The sequence below is a fragment of the Haplochromis burtoni genome, unplaced genomic scaffold (assembly GCF_018398535.1).
Source record: "Haplochromis burtoni strain Fernald_Lab_line unplaced genomic scaffold, NCSU_Asbu1 Contig_1707, whole genome shotgun sequence".
In the NCBI taxonomy this organism is placed as follows: Eukaryota; Metazoa; Chordata; class Actinopteri; order Cichliformes; family Cichlidae; genus Haplochromis; species Haplochromis burtoni.
This window is the reverse complement of record NW_024584068.1, coordinates 9,694-22,316: the sequence shown is the minus strand read 5'-3', so window position 1 is coordinate 22,316 and position 12,623 is coordinate 9,694. Positions and strand designations below refer to the sequence as shown.

At 40.0% G+C, this 12,623-nt stretch overlaps 2 long non-coding RNA genes across 3 annotated transcripts; both read right to left on the bottom strand.

The window, feature by feature from the left end:
- Positions 1–2,940: 2,940 nt before the first annotated feature.
- LOC121813446 lies at positions 2,941–11,420 on the bottom strand. 2 transcript variants are annotated; one of them, XR_006053710.1, is made up of 6 exons: positions 11,371–11,420; positions 11,107–11,292; positions 10,865–10,954; positions 9,387–9,485; positions 4,316–4,402; positions 2,941–3,055 (listed from the first exon to the last, which is right to left on the bottom strand). It is a non-coding gene; the product is annotated as an uncharacterized LOC121813446 (long non-coding RNA). The 2 variants fall into 2 exon arrangements; XR_006053711.1 differs by having other exon boundaries at positions 11,107–11,223; positions 11,371–11,410.
- A 408-nt stretch (positions 11,421–11,828) lies between these two features.
- Positions 11,829–12,623, bottom strand: LOC121813447. The gene is made up of 3 exons (XR_006053712.1): positions 12,537–12,623; positions 12,111–12,146; positions 11,829–11,985 (listed from the first exon to the last, which is right to left on the bottom strand). It is a non-coding gene; the product is annotated as an uncharacterized LOC121813447 (long non-coding RNA).

Here is a 12,623-nt window from a genome sequence, read left to right as displayed (position 1 = left end):
GTATTGTTCGATACATATGCGTACCGAACCGAAAGCACTGTATCGAACGGTTCGATATCGATACGAATATCGTTGCACCCCTAATAACTACATATGAAGAAAAAAAAGTGCCCCACCCCCCTCAGTATAATGTTTGAATCCACTTTCAGCTAAAAAAAAAAAAAGAATAAAATGTACACTGAGCTGTAAAATTGTTGTCATCTCCATAACCTGCTTAATTAATCCAAATGAGCTTTTCTGGTTTATGAACGTGCAAATCTTCCTCTTTCCTTTGTTGCTTTTTTATTGTTCTTCTGCCACACATTTCCCCCCTCATCCTTCTCATCTGCATCCTGCTTTGTGCATGTTGCGGCCATTTTTACACTGAAACGTCACAAGGTCAGGGAAGCAGGAGGCACTGAAGGTGCTGCAGCACCCCCTGATGGATGATTGAAGAGTTGTGTGTCCACAGTTACTGATTAAAACACAAGGAAGTTTCAATAATTTGGTTTGTTTGTTTTTGGATTTTAATGATGTTTTGATACCAGTAAATATTCTAGTAATTTTTACCACATTTGTGGAAAACAACACAACAGCACAAAATAATGGTTGCTGTCTTTGTGTGCTTTTTACCCAGGTAAAAACCACGTTGCCATAATTTACTTTTAAATCTTCTATTCATAATTATTTTTAATGGATGCAGCTTGGTCACCAGAATTAGTTGATAACTTCATCACTTCATTATCTCGTTCAAAAATGGTCAATTCTGTCTATAAGGAAAAAAACAACATGAAAGTTACCATCATGCAAATATTAAGCTGATATCACATCGATGGCGTCCTTCTTTTATATACAATCTATAATTTACCTCATGTTTTGTATGTCTAGCAGCTTTGTTAGCTTTGTTAGCTCCCTACTGTCTCGCTGGAAACTGACATGTTTTTATCATCATGGGCTGCTCTCATTTTTACTAAGAGACAAACACTTTTACTGCTTTTATAGTTACGCAGTGCACATGAGTGCTGCTGATTGGCTGAGGAATATAGTAGCCATGGTAAACCAATCACATGACCAATTTAAGATGACATAGCAACAAGATGCTACATCAACCCAAGACAACCCTGAGTCTCCAATTTTGTGTTAAAAGTGTTGACTTCAAACTACACGCCAAGTTTTAAATTGTGTTGATAGGCCAAACCAGCACGCAAGCAATGCAGTTTTACTTTAATACAGTATGTCAAATTCAGACATGTGAGGTTGTGCTGAAAAGAATGGCACCTAAACAAGGCAAGGCAAGTTTTTAAAGGGGTAATGTAGCAGTAATATCAAAAGTAGTCAAAAACAGCCAATTATACCCTGGACATCGGAGGGTTAAACAAACGCAATAGTTACTTTTCTTAGTAATTAGTTGCTTTAAGAATATTTTAACTCAATGACTAACTCAGTTAGTTACTTTTTTGAAGAAGTAACTAGTAGCTATAACTAATTAATTACAGGGTTTTTTGCTCCGGTAATATGCTTTATGTTATACACACTTCCTTTAGGCATTGAAAACCTATTTTCATTACAATAGAGATACCCAGTTATCTTTATCGATGAAGCCAGACAATGCTAATCAGTTAGTTACAAGGATGTCTTACAGACCTGGATGTGTACATATCTGTGATCCTTTTCATATCTTTAGATTTAGATCTATTTACATTGTGCAGTCAGATGGAGAAAAAATGTGCAGATCTACTCTATTATTAAAGAAAACTCAAAGGAATGATGTGCAGCAGGCTGATCAGGGACAGACGGGCTTTATTCCAGCAACTCCCAGTTATTCCAAGACCAGGTGAGATAAACAGTAAAATCTCACCTGTTAGTGACTCTAACCTCCTGATTAGATTAGATTAGATAAACCTTTACTAGTCCCACACGTGGGAAATTTGCTATCCACACACTGGTGATCCTTTTACTGTCATTGATTTTTTTTTTCTATCTATGTGTTGTACCTAATTTGAAAGTATAAGATAACTGATTTAAAATGTGACATCTTCTAGTAGAGGTTCAAGTGCTGTCATTTTTAAAGCAACCGCTCTGTTGTAACACCAGGTTTAACCAGTAGAGGGCAGCAGACTTTAAATCTGCCTTTGCTTTTCAGCTTTACTGAGAGGTAACTGTTTGAGCTCTGTGCTGGTTCAGGAGCCAGTCAGAGTCACGTGGTCATAAGTGTGTATTTTATTAGACACCAAAATGTTTCAGTTTCATGTTTTATCCTAAAATACTGAGTGTGACAATAATAATAAATAAATAAAACTGTAATAACTGTAAAATGCCGACTATAATAAAAACTAACTATTCAGGTTTGTTATATTGTTGACCCCACAACATGTTCATGTTTGAGAGAAAACTGAGAGAAACTGCTGCCAGAAACCATATTGATTTAAATGTAAAAGTGTTTCCATGCTAGCTGCTGTGCAGGTGGTTTCTGGATGCCTACAGCAGTAAACCTCTTCCTCCATCAAGCATGCTGACGCTGCTCTGTGCAGTTTGCAGTGCCTGCTGCTTTGAGTCTGTGGCTGTGGTTTAATATACATCTTTTTGTTTTGTTTTCTGCACTGAAGCCAGGCATGTATTGGTAAGCCACAACAAAAGTGGAGCAAATCAAGTTTTCCATCTCCCCCCATGTTTGAAACCCACAGAACCACACGAGGAGCATGAGAGAGCAAAATTTTATCAATGCCACAGAGATACCCCCGACCCCATGCTGCGTGGGAACAGGAGCAGGACAAACGTAAACAAATACCACAAAACATCTGGAAGTTTTTAATGTTACATAGAAATATCTCTATTTTACATTATTTACATAAATATTTCACATTGCTGATTTTGCATCAAAATGCAAATTATGAATCACGGGTCCAACAACAGGAGATTAAGACATAAAATATATTTAATAAAATCTGTAACATGTGGATGTCCTCTGGTCTGAGGTGCTGGGGGAACCAGTTAGAGACCAGCAGCTGGACGTCAGTGGTTGGACTGGTGGACTACTTCAGTGAAGAGTAGACGACCTCTGGCTCTGGTTTAAAGTCTGAACACAAACAGTTGAAACAACAGGAAACATGATTAATGATCAGTAATGAGCTCATCAGCATCACTGAATGACATTTAAATTTAAACTGACAGATTTTATCAGACAGGACGAGCAGCGACGCTTAAAAACAGGAACCAGCTCCAGAGTCTGCCGCCTGTTTGCAACTCAGCAAGATTTTCAGAGGAAACGGTGTAATCCTCACATGAAACACAGAAATAGTTTCCACACCATCATCTGAGGCATCGCTGGGTTTTTTTTTTTTACTGTTTTACCCTGCTTTAACCTTTTTACCGACTGAAACAAACTTTAAGCGTCAAATGATCAACGTCCCTATTTAGTCTGTAGGTCTGTGGTGACAAAATTAGCAGTTTGACACTAAAAGCTGAGGCTACATGTTGTCTACAATGTACCAGGATGGTCCACTGGTAACTAGGTGTGTTGTTGATTTGTTTTTCATGAAATATCCTGCAAACAGACTTAAGTATCCATATATACTCTATGCTGCACTGTACACAGCAGGCTGTGGTTTTCATGTAGGTTGCAGCAAAGGCTGCAGGCATCGATCTAAATTCAAGGTGATGATGTTCACTCAGTAAATTCTACCTTTGAAATTAGCTGTCTATTATCAGGGGTTTAAAATTTATGACAGCTCACGAAACATCTGCTTTTACGTGTTTAAATCAGCTGGCTCAGTTCACAACGATCAGTGAATATCAGTCACAGCCTGTACCCACAGTAAAGTCTACCACATGATACATTACTATGTGATTCACTTTTAAGTAACTCTTTTCCCCACGCTGCACCACTACAGCCAATCTTAAGGTTTCCCCACCTGCCAAATCACACATTAACCCCTGCCCTTCACTAAAATGTGACCACTGAGATATTTCCTTGTTGTGTGGGTTGATTTTGGCTGTTTATTTTGTCAGTTTTCTTAAATTTGTCTCAAATTGGTGCAGCACTTGAAATTGAAACTCGTTCTCAAAAAAGAAAAATGCTTCTTTATCTTACGTTGGGCCTTGAGCTGATTGGTTCGTCTTCTGTCTAAAAACACCCTGGTTTAGTCATTTGAAAACTTGTTATCAGTGTAGTATGCTTATGCATCACACTAAGAGGAGGAGGAAGTTGTTTGGTTCCTGCGTCTTTCAAGATGCGAAGGTTGATATCCTGAGTTTGAGTGAGAACATGGTTAGCTTAGCTTAGCATGACACTGCTAGCTTTGCTCTGTTTAAAGTGAGAGATAAAGAGCAGCTGTACCTCTGGTTCTCTTTGGGCTGATGGCTACTTGTTCATAACTGAGGTCTTTAGTTTTCACTGAGGAGTAGACCGCCATGCTGTCGCTCTCTGTAAAATAAAACACATTTAAATTACTGCAGGTACAACAACTGCAACACCACAGCTACTACAAAACACTTTATTTGTTATGTTGCATCCTGAAGAATACAAGTGATACAAGCGATGAGTATTTTTTAAAGTCCAAAGGGGTTTTCACATCTTTTCTCCCCTTCACACCTCTGCTGTAAGCCAATGAGTGAGTGGATAGAAGTGTGAGGTGTTTATGAGAAAAACAAAGGTGACATCCACAAAACCGCCGTGCTCTTTTACTGCAAACTGCCACACTTTCCCCACAGCGCATGAAGCAAACATCTTATTGCAACACTCCGCTGTTAGCCAACCCAAAGCAGACTGCACTGCAGCTGGCCTCAGGCTACAGGAGGAAGTTTCTGCTGTGGTTTGACATGCAGATTAAAAAAATATAAGTTAATGAATCGTATTAAAGGACTGCTTGAGAAGCTCCTAGAGAACTACTTCAGATACAAATCACAGTTTCCATGCTGCCCACACTTTAACTGTTACTTGAATCATCCATGAAATTAACAAAAAGCCACATTAAAAAGTCAAACACTTGTTGATTCCAACTTCTCTCTTTTTTCCACCCTGACAGATGGGCGGAGGTGTGAGACGTAAAAACAGGAACCACCTCTAAAGTCTGCTGCCTGTCTGCATCGCAAGAGTCAGCAAGATTTTCTAAAGACACTACGTCCTTCCTCACAAGAAACCATCCCGAAACCATTTTTTTGTTTCTTTTTTTAACTTTATCTGTCTTCTGTTTTTATGATGGGAATAACTCGTGTCTCAGACAGAAAACCACCCGGCTTGCATATTTGTTTTACATATTTAACTACTTCATACAAGGCATCTTGTAGGAGGTAATTTTTGTTCCTACCTAGTGGTTACAAAGGGACTGTTTTATGGAGAGTAACGTATCCTGTGTGCCATGTGTGTCGAGGAGACGACAGAGTAAAAGGTTGAGTGCACACCGTCCTGCCCTGTTGGTGTTTTTGTTTGTTTGTTTTAAATAAAAGATCATTTTAAGAGAAAGCCCACCACACACCCATAGCCCAGAAAGACCAGAGAGCATGGTTACAATTGTACAATTGTGTCAACACTGAAAACTTTTGCTGTGCCACAGGCCTGAATGGTCTAATAATAACTAGGACTCTACAGGTATGTTCAGACATTTGTTCTTTAGGCAGATGTTCAGTTGTTAGTTTGACTTCTTTGTCCAACTCTAATTTACCCAGTCACAAGCACATACAGTACTTTTATCTGTGCCTAAGCATTCTGGCATTCACACACTCAGTCACACTCCGATCGATGTTTCAGGGAGAAGTCATGGGTTGATCTGCTGACCTTCTGACTGGTATGACCCAACTCTACCACAGCCACAGACGTCCGATCCTACTGGTACAGATTAAGTAATGGAATCACACAAAATGAGTTTTATATAAATGTGTTTTTTAGCTGATTCAGTCGGCCTCATCTCTGTAGTATTAAGCTGATGCCAGCTTTATGACAACATTTACAGTCACGTGACTGAGATCATTTAAAACAGCTGCTGGGTCTTTTGGGAAGTGATATCTGTATGGCTCTGGTGTAACAATAAAGGAGATGTTGTGGGGTTTTTTTTTAAATGGAAGAACTTAAATAGAAAGAAAAATAGGACCTAAGGTTGAACCTTGTGGTGCACCACAGACAGTGTGAGCTGTAGATAAAGAGAAGTAATCCATGGTGACCAAAAAGTTTCTTCCTAAAAGGAAAGAAAAAAAAATACCCCCAAAACTCACTGATGCCAGTCCATGTTTTACTTTGATTGATGCACTTGAAGAATTACAGTTGCTTTTTCTCCCATTTCAACTTTTAAATGAACATTATTTGTCAGCTTGAGTGGGCAAGGTCTGTACTGTGTAGAGCTTTAATGTAGCTAAATGAAGCACAGCTGTCGTCTAATGCTTGTTGAATGGTAATGTTCACTGTGTCAGCATGAGAGCTACAGTTGAGTGTCCAGTAAGTGCACAGCTACCTGTGTTCAAACAACACCCCAGCAAACATGTTCTCTCGGGCTCTCCACTGAGGAGAAGGCCAGCAGCAGCTTCTGGTTATTCTTCGTCAGGACACGGAGGAAGTGCTGGGCCTTCTTTACCAGGGTGTTTAAGGGAATTCAGCTTGAGGTTCATTCATGAGCACCACCAGGAGATGTTCACTACCTCCTGTGTGCGGTTTTATCTTCATCATAGTTGACAGTGATGTTGGTTGGGTGAGTTGGTGTACAGTCATAGTCGTACAGGGTGTAGAGTAGGGGGCTGAGAAGGCAGCGCTGTGGGGATCTGTTGCTGAGTGACAGTTGGGGGTAGAGATGGTCCAGTTTGGTGTTGGTCATCTATAACTAACCTCATATGCTGCTCACATGTCTTTATTAAAAGGTTGCTTTCGGAGAAAGATGAGAAGTTTGATTTCAGTTACAATTCTGACCAAAGCTCAAAAGTGAGTCATAATGTCACTCATAATAGTGACTGCAAGAGGACGTAAATCTACTCTGTTCAAGGTTAAACATAACGAGGAGCTTTATCCCTGGGCCTCGTTGATCCGACCTGCTTAGTTTTTTCCAAAACTGATTCCAGAACTGCTTTTGATATGATTGCTGGGAATAACTGTTAGGTCACGAAAAATATGTCAAAATTGTATTTGCAATGTTGCATCATGTAGAAAGTACATGTACTTCATACACTGCAGCAGCACCTCACACCTCTTAACACCTCTCTGCTCTGAGCCAATGAATGACTGGATCGACCTGTGAGATGTTTTGTGTGAAAAAGAAAGGTGACATCCACCAAGCTGCTGCTTCTACAATGCTAAATGACACACTTCACCACAAGCTACAGTCTCACAACATGAACACTATTACTATCCAAGCCAGAGCACATAGCAGATAGAAATCTCACCTGCTTCAGACTAACTGGTTTCAACCACAGGACGTTGCTTCTCTATCTTGTGTGTGTACCAAGGCACATCTGTGCCTAATGTGGGCTGCTTTTGTCATGTATCGCTCTATTACAGCATGACGGATGTTCTGTGGTAGAGAAGTGGCCCAAATGTCACACATGGCATCTGGTCAATTCACAGGGCACTTGTGGCTAAGCTGAGGCAGATGCTGAGAGCCACATGTCGCTCAAAGAAAATGGCAGATGTGCCATATTTGTGCTAAAATCACATCAGAAAGCAGAGCTATTGAGCTGGATGACCTGTCTGTTCATCATCATGACAACATGCTTACACACACCATCCCGCAGAAGTGTGGATTAATCTGCTGCTAAAGAAAATCGACAACAAGTGCCGCGTTTCCTGTTTCTTTGAGTGAAGCAACACAGAGGAAGTTTGAAGGTTAGATTTTTAGTGTTTTAACATTTTATGTATTCGGTTGGAACCAATGAGCCACCACAGACAGTCATGCTGTCTGGAAGTGTTGAAAGAACCAATAATACATTGTTATCTTTGGCCTTTCTCTAAGGTTATTGTTAACAGGAATGAATAAAAAGCATTAATAAAGAACTCTTTGTCTAAGAGCGAGCACTGGCAGCTCTGCATCTTGTATCCAGATCCTACTCACAGCTTGTGGCTGAGTAGTAGTAGACAATTAGCTCAAATCGCAGCATCAACCCTGCTGACATCCTCAGATGTTACTACCTGCCCAATCTGATGTGCCTTTTTTGGGATTGTTTGACAGCAAAATTACAACTTACAGCGACTGTTTGGGGCTGACGCCACAAGTTAAAGCGGCTGTTGTGTGTAACTGTGAAGAGAGACTGCCACAGTGGGCTGAGCTTAATGCCAGATTTGTTTTAGTGTCATGAAGGTGAGTCTGTTGTCTACAACCTCATTGTGTCCACAGGAATTTCTAAGGTAAGCAGCCAAACACTAATCAAATGCACTTAATTAACTGATCATCAGCAAGTGTTTACTGCAGTTTCCCCAGCAGTCAACATCCCAGCAAATTGCAAAACATCCAACAGCTACACCTCAGACTCTACAGGTTTTACATGCTAAATGTTAAAGTTCATTATGGTAAAATTAAAACAATTCAAATAAAAAAAGACTTCCCAGGGGAAAACGTCTTCTCTCTTTATGTTTTGTTTTGGGATTTTTCGTATCTGAACAAACCAAGAAATCAAAAATCAAGACTTCTGGAACTTTGTCCTCATATGAGACCAAAGAGTAAATGTTTGTCCATAATGCACAAGACAACATTTGAGGGAAAACCAAACACTGCACATCAACACTGACGCCACATACCGACTGTCAGCATGGTGGTGGAGGTGTGAGGATTTGGGCCTGTTCTGAAGCACAGGACCTGAGCACCTTGCACTAAATGAACCAACCAGTAACTTCTCTGTATTCCAAAGTGTTCTAGAGTTTAATGTGAACCCAAAAAACAAAGCTGCAACACTCCAGTTAGAGCCCAGACCTGAGTCTGATTGGAACGCTTAGGAGAACGTTAGTGATCTTATTAAGAGAGCTGTGCATCGCAAATGCACACAAACGTCAAAGACCTGATTCAATGATGCAAAGAAAAGTGGGCCAAAATTCCTTCACAATGACAAGACTGTGAAAGTCATATAGATAAGAAGAAGATGAAGAAAAGAAGATAAATCAATGAGGTACACTTAGTTTTTCACGAAACAGCTGAGGATTCTGAGAAAATGTTCATCATCACATGACCGTAGGAAGCCAATCAGGAAACTGGCACATGTACGTAAAAAGAACCGTTTGTTGCTTAAAACCCCAAAGATCCAATTTAGCTCACTGTTTAAATGCAGCAGTATGTTGTTTGTTTCTTGTGTTCATGATGCTGAGCGTGCTGCTAAGATGGTGAACATGTGAAGTTCAAATGTTATGAACTATTAAAGTGTTAGCATTCATATGTTAGCATTTAGCTCAGTGATTGGATGTAGAAACGAACCCAGATGGAGAAAAAGAGGAGCAGCTCTACCTTTTGTCTTTGACTTTTTCTTCTTGTCTTTGATGACGATTTCTCCATAACTGACGTCTTCAATTCTCGTTTCTGAGTAGACTGTAGCAGAATCTCTCTCTGCACAATAAAACACAAAGTATTTAGATGATTTAGAATGTTTAAAATAGTTTAAGCAGAAGATAGAATCACTGAAAAGGTGACGGCTTCTGTGACAAATAAAATGTACTCAAGGAACTGAGTGACCACAGATCAGGTAAACGTGCCACGATATCACACAACTAACAAATGATTACCGTCATAAAAGGTAGATTCAGAGCCTAAACAAAGATACTGAGATTAATGGAATTTAAGATGTTATCACATAAATGTTTTTCGTGTTTAAAGAAGTTTAAACTAACAGCCCTGTGTTGAAACACCTGCAGCTGAAGTGTTTTCTTTATGTCACAAACAGGATGCTGAACAACTGCGGAGCTGTTAGCTTCAGCTAACCGCAGACAACAGACCGTCCAGCATGCAAAGAACAATTCTCACTTAGTATGGTGTGAAACTTTACATACAGCTATATTTAACTAAGATGGTGTTGCATACTACCTATGAATTAACTTCCTATGAAAAAGTCATTTAAATAACTGAATAATCTTTATCAGTAAATGTGTAAATTATGAAGGCGAGCTATATGCCTAACATGCTTCATAATGTTCTCGCGATCTATCATAAACGCACAACGTTAGACTAACGCACAGTCTTAACCTCTTGAAAAGATGAAGCTCCTCATGATCCAGGGCTCAATACGCACACTGTGACATGCTTCCAGTTTCTTATGTGCCCTCGATTTTACGTTCCTGAAACGTTAGCCCAAATCTAACCACTCTGGAGCCAATCAAATCTGATCAAAGCTAACCCCTAACCCTTTCCCTCCAGCAGGTCACGCTTCTACTAAACATGTGCCCAGTTATCTGCCCCATGCTGTCTGTGGATGTAGCTCTATAAGCTAGCTAGCATTGGCATTGATAACTTCACACTTCTCCTTCACATTAGTCACATTAGTCTAAATAAAACTAACATTTACTTTAAGGCCTGAAAATGCTGCAAACTTTCAGAAACTGGTGGATGATGTCATAGAGCCTTGTCCATCGTTGGTATACAGTCTATCAAATAAGCTACATGGACACAGGATGCCAAGAAAATGATAAGTGCACTCACGTAAATCTTTACAAAAGTAACAAGTCATTTGTTTCCTATTTCAGCTGATGCTTGTTTCTCAAACAATCTCCATGTTACTGAACTGTGTCATAGATTTCAGTATTCTCTCTGTTACTGAAGGTCTTTACCTGAGGCGACTTGTTCCTGTCACATGAAGTGAACTCTACATGCTTTTCAAAGATTTGCTTTATATATTTGGAAATGCTGTAGTGGTATAAAACTGGCACATCTCCCTTATCGTAAACATACAGCTTTCTGACACCATCTCCCGCCAAAATTTCCCCAAACATTACCTCTGCTGTGTTTCACAGGCTGCTGTCGACCATGTGATATCTTGACGTCACTGTATGTGACATCTTCTCCTGCAGCTTTGTCTTGATCTGCTGAAATGTGACAGTAATATAATTTCTCATATGAATGCAAATGTTATTATCACAGACAGATAAAATAAACACTGAAATCTAATCATAATAATGTTTAAATTGTTCAACAAATCAAACTCCACACATGAAAGATCAGGAAGTCTGAGACTCACCTTCAGGTTTTCTGTGATTGCATTGTCTCACCAGCAGAACCAGTAACACCAGTAGCACCAAAACACAGACTGATCCAACAGAGATTAACACAGGAACAGCAAGATGCGGGGCAGGGGCTGATGTAGGGATAGAAGTGGATGTAGATACAGGTGTGGGAGTAGATGGAGATGTGTTTGTAGGTTTCCCTTAAACATACAACATGTAATCATTAGTTTATTGTGAATGTTGAAAGCTGCAGAAACACAGACAGGTGAGTGTGTCACCTGTGACAGTGATCCAGCTGGATGGAGACTCTCCATGACCACCACGAGATGGAGACTCTCCATGACCGCTGATGTCACACTTGTAGAGGCCTTCATCAGACCTGGAAACATGCTGGATGGTCATGTGACCTGTAGGCTGCTTCCTGATGAGGGAGCCATCTTTATAGAAAGCAGCTGGGAGGTTGGAGGGAGTGGTCTTTGTTTTACAGAGCAGAGTGACGTCATCTCCCTCCATCACAGGGAGGACAGGACTCTGCAGGATCACTGATCCACCTCAACACAGAGACAAACTACAGCATTTCATCCATTTACACACAGCTTCATCAACACTAACTCCACACACTCAGCTTACCAGTGACTGTCAGGTTAACCATGTTACTGATGGGACCCTCTCTGGACTCACACCAGTAAACTCCACTGTCCATGGAGTGAAAACAGTGATGTTACACGTCAAGAACCAGCGGTTGTCCCAACCCATCTCCCACACTGAGTCCTCTGTCTTGCTTGTGTTTCTCCTCAGAGTCCATCCAGCAGAGCTGTCGTCCTCCTCACAGCTCAGAGACACAAAGTCTCCTTCAAAGAACTGAGAGCTGCTGGGACTCACAGTCAGACGAGCTGTGAGGGTTAAAATGAAAAACTGATGATCACGTCTTTGAGATCTTTACTGAAAGTTTTAATCCAAATGTGTAAAACCTGTCAGAGTTTTCAGGTTTAAACTGTGACAGAAGAAGGTTACTGACCTTGGTTTGTTGTGCAGCTCAGCAGTGAGATCAGAACTAAAGAGAAATGACACTCAGGTTGATTTGAGCTGAACATAAAGAACAACTTTGTAATATTTGATATATAATTCTACAATAAAACTGATCTCATCATTTCATATTTCATGCTCTAATGTAGTTACTGTTACACAAGGAATCACATACAGTTATGTTATAATAATATAATTAGTAAATACAAAAGACTAGCACTAAACCGAGGTCCACGTAAGAGTGCACCACTCTGCTCTGTTCATACAAACACCAACATTTTATTTCAGCTTTTCACTTATAAATTCAAAATCTAATCAAATCAAAATTTATTTATATAGCACATATTAAAACAACAGTGTTGACCATAGTGCTTCACAGTCAGTAATTCATCAGTAACTCTGTGTAAGACATTCAGACCTGCAGTTGGTCCTCGTGGTGTTTGAACTTGAATTCAGCCTGATTTGTTTTTCATGTCTTCTCCTCCATCATCAGTTATCAGGAGAG